This window comes from Theobroma cacao, chromosome 2 (assembly GCF_000208745.1).
Source record: "Theobroma cacao cultivar B97-61/B2 chromosome 2, Criollo_cocoa_genome_V2, whole genome shotgun sequence".
Classification (NCBI taxonomy): Eukaryota; Viridiplantae; Streptophyta; class Magnoliopsida; order Malvales; family Malvaceae; genus Theobroma; species Theobroma cacao.
The window spans coordinates 35,077,768-35,086,497 of record NC_030851.1 but is presented as its reverse complement, the minus strand read 5'-3'; the positions used below and the strand labels follow the sequence as shown (position 1 = coordinate 35,086,497).

General features: G+C 40.7%; 1 pseudogene; it reads left to right on the top strand.

Moving 5' to 3' along the window:
- Positions 1,252-8,333, top strand: LOC108660718 (annotated as a pseudogene).

Genomic DNA, 8,730 nt, shown 5'->3' with positions numbered 1-8,730 from the left:
AATTATGGTGAGAAGACAATTTGGGTCAGAACAGTTTGTACCGATGACACACCGACTTAATACTTTAGAGTTTGCTTATGGAGAGCCGGGTTTTCTGAAAAGGATCGAGGAAATTGCGCAAGCTTGGAAGAAAACTAGCCGAGTTGATCAAGGGAGGTACACCGATGAAGTGACTACCGGATATCAGATATGGCATGACCAACGAGTTAAGGATGTGGTATATCCGAAAGAAGATGCACTACGTGGCCCAGTTGATCCAGAACCACGAGACGCTTTGCTCGAAAGTGAGTTGGCTCGAAAGAAGTCCGAAGCTGAAAATGCCAGTTGGAAGCAACGGTATGAAGACCTCCAAAAAGAGTGTGAGAAAATGAAAAAAGAGGTAATTGAACAAAGAAAGAAAGTCCGAAAAATAGAAGGGAAGTATGAGAGCCTGAATGATAAGTTTTCTGCCACAACTAGTGAACTTCAAAGGGAAATATAGGTGAGAGAAAATCGAGGCAATGAACTTCAAACGCACAATGATGGACTAAGAAGACAAGTGCGATTCCAACAAGAGTTCATCAAATTACTAAGACAGGAGTATGAAGAGCTCGAAGGGGTCATGATGACTTATCAACAGGAATATGAACGCCTCAAGCAACAGAGCACCAGAATTCAAGAGTGGGGTGAATCTTACAAACAAGCTTATATAGAGAAACACGACCAGATGGATTACTTGATTTGGCAAATGAGGGAGGTGGCTTACAAGGCGAGAAGCATGGCTTGGAAGACGGACATATTAAGGAGCCAAATCTTTCCAATTGGAAAACAAGAGCAACAGTTGATTAAGTATTTAGATAAGGTGTATAGCCATTATAATAAGATTGGCGAATATTTCTAGATGACTCTTGAGTTGTAATCAAAGACAAATATCTTATGCAATGGATGACTTTGTTGTTGGGTGTCATGTGGTGAATACTTTTAGTACATAATCATTCATACATGCATAAATCATCATTTCATGACAATAAGTATTTTCATATAAAAATAAGATAATGGGTTCATTCATGCATCGAATACGTATCTAATTCATGTTTATGATTACAATAAGGTTCCAAAATAGCTCGACCACCTAAGCCAAGTGACCAACGTGTTCATAATATGCGTCAGCGAGCAAGGGTCATGGAAGAAGAACAAAGAGAGCGAATGGACAGAATGGAAAGAGCTCAGGAAGAAATGAGAGAACAGTTAGCAAAGATGATGGAATTGATGATGAGTTTCAGTAAAGGAAAAAGAGTGATCGAAGAGCCAGCTCCGTCAGAAAACCCACCAGCTCAAGACAGTGGAAATCAAAGGGAGGATCCACCCTATCCCTCAGGGTTCACTCCACCACATGCCCAAACCTCTCAAAGGGTCCACCCTCAAATGATGCCATCTGTTTATTACAATGCACCACCTCCGATGGGCCATCAACAGACTCATGGGCAATTTAGGCCATATTCTGGGATAAATCCTACTGAACCAATGCACGTCCCAGATTTAGACGATCCAAAAAAACAAGAGAAACTAAGAAAGGACTCGTCACAAACAGGAAAAAATGAAAAAGATCAGAAAAAGTACGATTTGTTGGAAGAACGTCTTTGTGCTATCGAAAGAGTTAACAGGTTTGGTACCATGGACGCAACCGAGCTATGCTTAGTGCCGGATGTATTGATCCCTGCCAAGTTCAAGGTTCCAAAATTTGAAAAATATGACGGAACAAAGTGTCCCATGGCACATATTACCATGTATTGTCTGAAGATGGCTGCACAGTCTCACGATGATAAGTTACTGATCCATTTTTTTCAAAACAGCTTGACTGGGTCAGCTGCTCGGTGGTACGTACAGCTATATCAAAATCGTATTAAGACTTAGAAAGACCTAGCAAGAGCCTTCATAGCCCAATACAAGCATGTGGCTGAATTAGCCCCTGATCGGTTGTCATTGCAGACTATGGAAAAGAAGCAAAGCGAGAACTTCAAGGAATATGCCCAAAGGTGGAGAGATACAGCAGCGCAAGTTCAGCCACCTCTCACTGATAAGGAGATGACTGTGTTGTTCATAAACACACTCCGAGCTCCATTCTATGAGCGCTTGATCAGCAATGCCACAAAAAACTTTACAAATTTGGTCTTATCGGGAGAAATAATAGAAGGAGCTATCAAAAGTGAAAAAATTGAAGGGCATGAAGTTGCCAGCTCAAAGAGATGGAATACGCCCAAGATTAAAGAAGGGGATGTGCAAGTAGTCGCTCACGACAGCCAACAAGCCCACAACTTTAACCCATATTACCAATAATCCTGGTCATGGTTAAAGAGGACCTAGAACTACCCTAGAAAAACCAAAGTTTGATCCTATTCCAGTCCTTTACACTATATTGTTGCCACAACTCATAGAAAATCGACTTCTTGCTCGAACCCCTTTAGAACCACTCCGACCACTTTTCCTGAAATGGTATGACCCGAATGCGCATTGTGATTACCATTTTGGAATTCAAGGGCACTCCACCGAGAATTGTACTGCTTTAAAACATAAGGTCCAAGCGCTCATTAAGATAGGACTTTTAAATTTTGCCAAAAAAGACAATTCAAGTGTTGATGGGAATCCTTTACCTAATCATGGAAGACCAACAGTGAACGTCATACATGAAGTGATGATTCAAAGAGTGAAAAAGAGTATTGATGAGATTCAAACGCCAATGGATAAAGTGTTTGAGGCGTTGTCCAAGATAAATGCCATCACTCCAGAACCAATCGACACAAAGGAATTGGGGCATGATCTCGCTTATTCTTGCAAATTTCATATGGGGGCAATTGGGCATTCCATTCAAAATTGTGATAGGTTTCGTCGTAAGTTGCAAGAATTGATGGATTTATCGGTAATTGAGTTTTATGAAGAAACCGAAGAGAATTTGGTCGAAACCATAAATGGAGACACCCCAGCTGAAGTGGCATCAAGTTCATTCGGGGCGAACAAACCTAAACCTCTCACCATCTTCTATGAAGAAAACAGAAGCCCGATGAATGATACATCCCCTACTATGATCAGAAGTGGTATTAGCATCGAAGTCCCCAGCCCATTCCCTTACAAGAGCGATAAAGCTGTCCCATGGAATTATGAGTGTAATATTTTGGGCACAGCTTCATCCGCCCCCCAAGCATCTTCTGAAGATCTAACTGGTGTGGGGGGTATAACGCAAAGTGGGCGATGTTATTCCCCTGAGATAGCGAAAAGAGTTGGAAAAGGGAAACCAGCACAGGGAGAGGGAGGCTTGAAGAAAGCAGATACCTTTTCCAAGGACCAAGTTGTCGAATCTGTAGTTGCTCTGAACAATGAGGTCAAAAATCCTGTTACCGAGAAAGAAGTGGGTGAATTTCTCAAGTTTATTAAACACAATGAATACAACGTGGTAGAACAATTAACCAAAATGCCTGCTCGTATCTCACTGTTGTCCTTGCTTTTGAATTCGGAAGCACACAGGAACGCGCTGCTTAAAGTCTTGAACCAAGCTTATGTGTCACAAGATATATCAGTGGAAAAGTTAGACCACATTGTGGGGAATATTACAGTGGGGAACTTCATTGCCTTTAATGATGAGGAAATCCCATCAGGTGGTCGGGGAAGTAACAAAGCTCTGTACATTACCATCAAATGCAAGGACCATGCCGTACCTAGGGTCTTGGTTGACAATGGTTCAGCATTAAATGTCATGCCTCGCTCTACTTTAACCAAGTTGCCAGTAGATGTGTCTTATATGAGAACCAGTCACATGGTTGTAAAGGCCTTCGACGGGACCACAAGAGAGGTGGTAGGGGACATTAACTACCGATAAAAATTGGCCCTTGCATTTTTTAGGTCCAATTTCAAGTCATGGACATTGCCCCGTCATACAATTGCTTGTTAGGGCATCCATGGATTCATATGGGGGGAGCCATACCATCTTCCCTTCATCAAAAAGTTAAATTCATAGCTGAAGGCCAACTGATAAGTGTATCTGCAGAGGAAGACATACTGGCTATTCGACCATCATCTGCTCCCTATGTAGAGGCAACAGAAGAAGTCCCAGAATGCTCTTTCAAATCTTTTGAATTCGTTAATGCTACATATGTGGGGGAAAGAGAAGTGATACCGACTCCTCATTTGTCAGTAGCAACTAAAATGGGGGTTAAGCAGACAGTGGGTAAGGGATGCCGTGCCGGTTTGGGGTTAGGAAGGAATTTACAAGGAATTAACCATCCTCTGACTCCAATAAAGAATGAAGAAAGGTTTGGTTTGGGGTACAAGCCTACCAAAGAAGAGAGAAGGAAACTGGCAGCTCGAAAGAAGATTAAAAGGATGGCTCAACTTAAGGGAAATGAAGAAGAATCTGGGGAACGGACAATCCCACACTTATATGAGACTTTTCATTCTGTAGGTTTCATTCATCTCGAAGCACCAACAAAGGTCAATCAGGTTCTACGGATATTTGATAAGCTATCAATCCATATGATCAGAGATGAAGAACCTAACGAGAAGATCCCTGTAGTGTATCCAGTACTGTCAGGAGAGGAGCTAAGCAATTAAACAGCCACGGAATTGTCCATCATCTTAAGTCTTCCGAAATGTAATGAAAAATTTTATCTAAATGCCTATGCTCAAGGGTGTTAAGATTAATTTCCTATTTAAGTAGGGCTTTCTGTTACCATAATCATTTAAATAAGTGACAATGCATAATGTGTTTCAAGATCNTTAAATAAATGACAATGCATAATGTGTTTCATAATTCATCAACCTTTTTGCATGTTTCCTTTCATCTATTCTTTTAGCCAATAAATACTCGCCCATACACACATCCAACTTTACTTGTTTGCAGGTCTTTAAATAATGAACACGAAGACAATCTAGATAATGATTTGAATATCGATTTTAAGATGATTCCGAACGTTGATGAATTGAAAAATGAAGAGGAGGTGGATGACTATGGCTTACCCCCTGATTTGTCAAGAATGTTGGAACAGGAGGAAAAAGAGATTTTACCTCATCAGGAACTCATAGAAATGATTAACCTCGAAAATGGGGAAGAAAAGAAAGAAGTTAAGATTGGCACCTCGCTGTCATCTAATGAACGGCAGAAGCTAGAAGAATTGTTCCGTGAATATGTGGATGTGTTTGCTTGGTCATATCAGGACATGCCAGGTCTCAACACTGACATCGTTGTCCATAAGTTACCTTTGAGACCAGATTGCAAGCCTATTAAACAAAAGTTGAGAAGGATGAAGCCAGAAATGTTGCTAAAAATTAAAGAGGAAGTAAAGAAGCAATTTGATGCTGGATTTTTAGAGGTGGCTAAGTACCCTGAATGGGTGGCTAATATAGTTCCAGTTCCTAAAAAGGATGGAAAAGTTCGAATGTGCGTCGATTATAGGGATTTGAACAGAGCGAGTCCAAAGGATAACTTCCCTTTGCCACATATTGATACTCTTGTGGACAACACAGCAAAACATGTTTTTGTTCTCATTTATGGATGGTTTTTCTGGTTATAATCAGATCAAGATGGCACCCGAAGATATGGAAAAAACAATATTCGTAACCATGTGGGGAATGTTTTGTTACAAAGTAATGCCATTTGGATTGAAGAATGCAGGTGCCACTTACCAAAGGGCAATGGTAGTTTTGTTCCACGATATGATGCATAAAGAGATAGAGGTATATGTGGATGACATGATTGCAAAATCTCATACAGAAAGGGATCATACTGTTAATCTCAAGAAACTGTTCGAGAGATTGTGAAAGTTTCAGCTCAAGTTGAATCCTGCAAAATGCACTTTTGGTGTAACTTCTGGGAAATTGTTGGGGTTCATAGTAAGTGAAAAAGGAATTGAAGTGGACCCGAATAAAATACGAGCTATTCAAGCGCTATCACCTCCCAAAATGCAAAAAGAAGTGAGAGGATTTTTAGGGAAGTTGAATTATATTGCTCGATTTATATCCCAGCTCACCTGCAAATGTGATCTAATCTTCAAGCTGCTTTGAAAACGAGACCCAGGAGAATGGAATGAAGAATGTCAAATAGCCTTTGATAAAATCAAAGAATATCTCACAAATCCACCGATGTTGGTGCCACCGATGACCGGCAAACCTCTTATTTTGTATTTGACTGTGAACAAGAATTCTATGGGATGTGTGTTAGGACAACATGATGGAACAGAGAAGAAAGAACGGGCCGTATATTACTTGAGCAAGAAGTTCATGGAGTATGAGTCCAAATATTCTGCGCTTGAAAAGATGTGTTGTGCGCCAGCATGGACCTCCCAGAGGCTTCGACAGTATATGTTGTATCACACAACATGGTTGGTGGCGAAATTAGATCCCATCAAGTATATTTTTGAAAAACCCTGCCTGTCTGGAAGAATAGCTCGATGGCAAGTGCTATTGTCTGAGTATGATATTGTGTATGTGTCCCAAAAATCAATCAAAGAGAGCGCCATCGCTGATTTCCTTGCAGATCGAGCTAATGAGGATTATCAATCTGTAAGTTTCGATTTTCCAGATGAAGATTTGATAACCGTCTTACACATAGAAAATGATGGTCCCAATGAACTTAATCCATGGAAGATGTATTTTGATGGAGCATCCAATGCTTTGGGGCACGGAATTGGGGCAGTGTTGATTTCTCCAAATGAAAAGTATTATCCAGCCACAACGAGATTGAATTTCAATTGTACTAATAATATGGCGGAGTATGAAGCGTTGGTAATGGGATTACAAGCAGCAATCGAGATGAAGGCTGACGCAATAGATGTTTACAGAGATTCGGCTTTGGTGATATGTCAAATGAGAGGTGAATGGGAAATTAGAGATTCTAAACTAGTTCCATATAAAAAGCTGGTTACAGAATTAAGCAAATAGTTCAAAGAAATCAGCTTCAACCACTTGCCTCGAGAAGAAAATCAGATTACTGATGCTTTGGCCACTATCGCAGCAATGTTCAGAATAAAAGAAGCGACTGATGTACGCCCTTTTGATTTAAAAGTCTGTGAAGTCTCCGCACACTGCTTGAATGTTGAGGAAGAGGTTGATGGTAAGCCGTGGTATCATGATATCATGCAATACATCAAGCACCAGGTATATCTTGAGAATATCACGGACAATGATAAACGAACTCTTAAAAAATTAGCAATGGGTTTCTTCCTTAGCGGAGAAGTGCTATACAAAAGGAGTCTAGATCAAGTACTTTTGAGATGTGTGGATGTTACGAAAGCCAACAAAATAATGAAAGAAGTCCACGAAGGAACTTGTGGAGCTTATGCTAATGGACATATGTTGGCTAGACAAATTATGAGAGCTGGTTATTATTGGTTGACATTGGAATCAGACTGCATAAACTTTACTCGAAAATGACACAAGTGTCAAGTATACGCTGATAGAATCCATGCTCCACCAGCCCCATTGCACGTTTTCATAGCACCTTGGCCATTTTCAATGTGGGGAATGGATGTGATTGGACTTATTACGCCAAAAGCCTCTAATGGACATCGATTCATATTGGTGGCCATTGATTATTTCACGAAATGGGTAGAAGCAGCTTCCTATGCCAATGTGACACAAAAGGTGGTGTGCAGGTTCATCCAAAAGGAGATCATATGTCGGTATGGGCTTCTAGAAAGGATCATTACGGATAACGTAAGCAATTTGAATGGTGCGATGGTGAAGGATGTTTGCGCTAAATTCAAGATCAAGCATCATAACTCGACAACTTACCGTCCGAAGATGAACAGAATGGTAGAGGCAGCCAACAAAAACATCAAAAAGATTGTCGAAAATATGACTGAAGTTTATAAAGACTGCATGAGAAACTTCCTTTTGCCTTGCATGCATATCGAACTTCTGTGCGTACCTCCACCGGGGCAACTCCGTACTCATTAGTATATGGTACAGAAGTAGTTCTACCTGTTGAAGTAGAAATCCCATCATTGAGGGTGTTGATGGAAAAAGAATTGGAAGATGCTGAGTGGGTCCGCTCCCGCTACGAGTGATTGAATCTGATTGAGGAGAAAAGGCTTGCGGCTCTTTGTCATGGCCAGATGTACCAACGAAGGATGATGCGAGCATACGAGAAAAAAGTTCGTCCCAGGCAATTCCGAGAAGGAGAGTTGGTTCTTAAGAGAATACTCCCTAATCAAACTGATTTTCAGGGAAAGTGGATGCCGAATTGGGAAGGGCCATATGTGGTAAAGAAGGCTTTTTCAGGAAGAGTTTTGATTTTGGCTGACATGGATGAGGGAGATCTGCCTAATCCGATAAATGCGGATGCGGTGAAAAAGTACTATGCTTAAAAAAAAAAACGAAAGGGGTTCATGCTGAAAACCCGAAAAGGGCAGCTCGTACCTAAAGGAGGAGGCTCATGCTGAAAACCCAAAAAGGGCAGCTTGAGGCTGAAAAACAAGAAGTTAGAATGGAATTTGAGGATGTCAGCCTAAAAGAAACACAAGATTGAGGTAGAAATACACCATATATGGAGTTCCACAATTTCGCAAAGTAGGGGAAGTTAAGGAGTCTGCAACCTACAGATTTGCTCAAAGCATCAATCAAGGACAATTCTTGAAGTCGAATATCAGATTGTTTTCTCTGAGTGGTCTAGGTGTTCATTACTTAAAGATCTAATGTTGGCCCTGTAAATTCTTTTTTGCCTTGAAATATCTGACATCTCATATATGAAATTCTCCTTCGCCT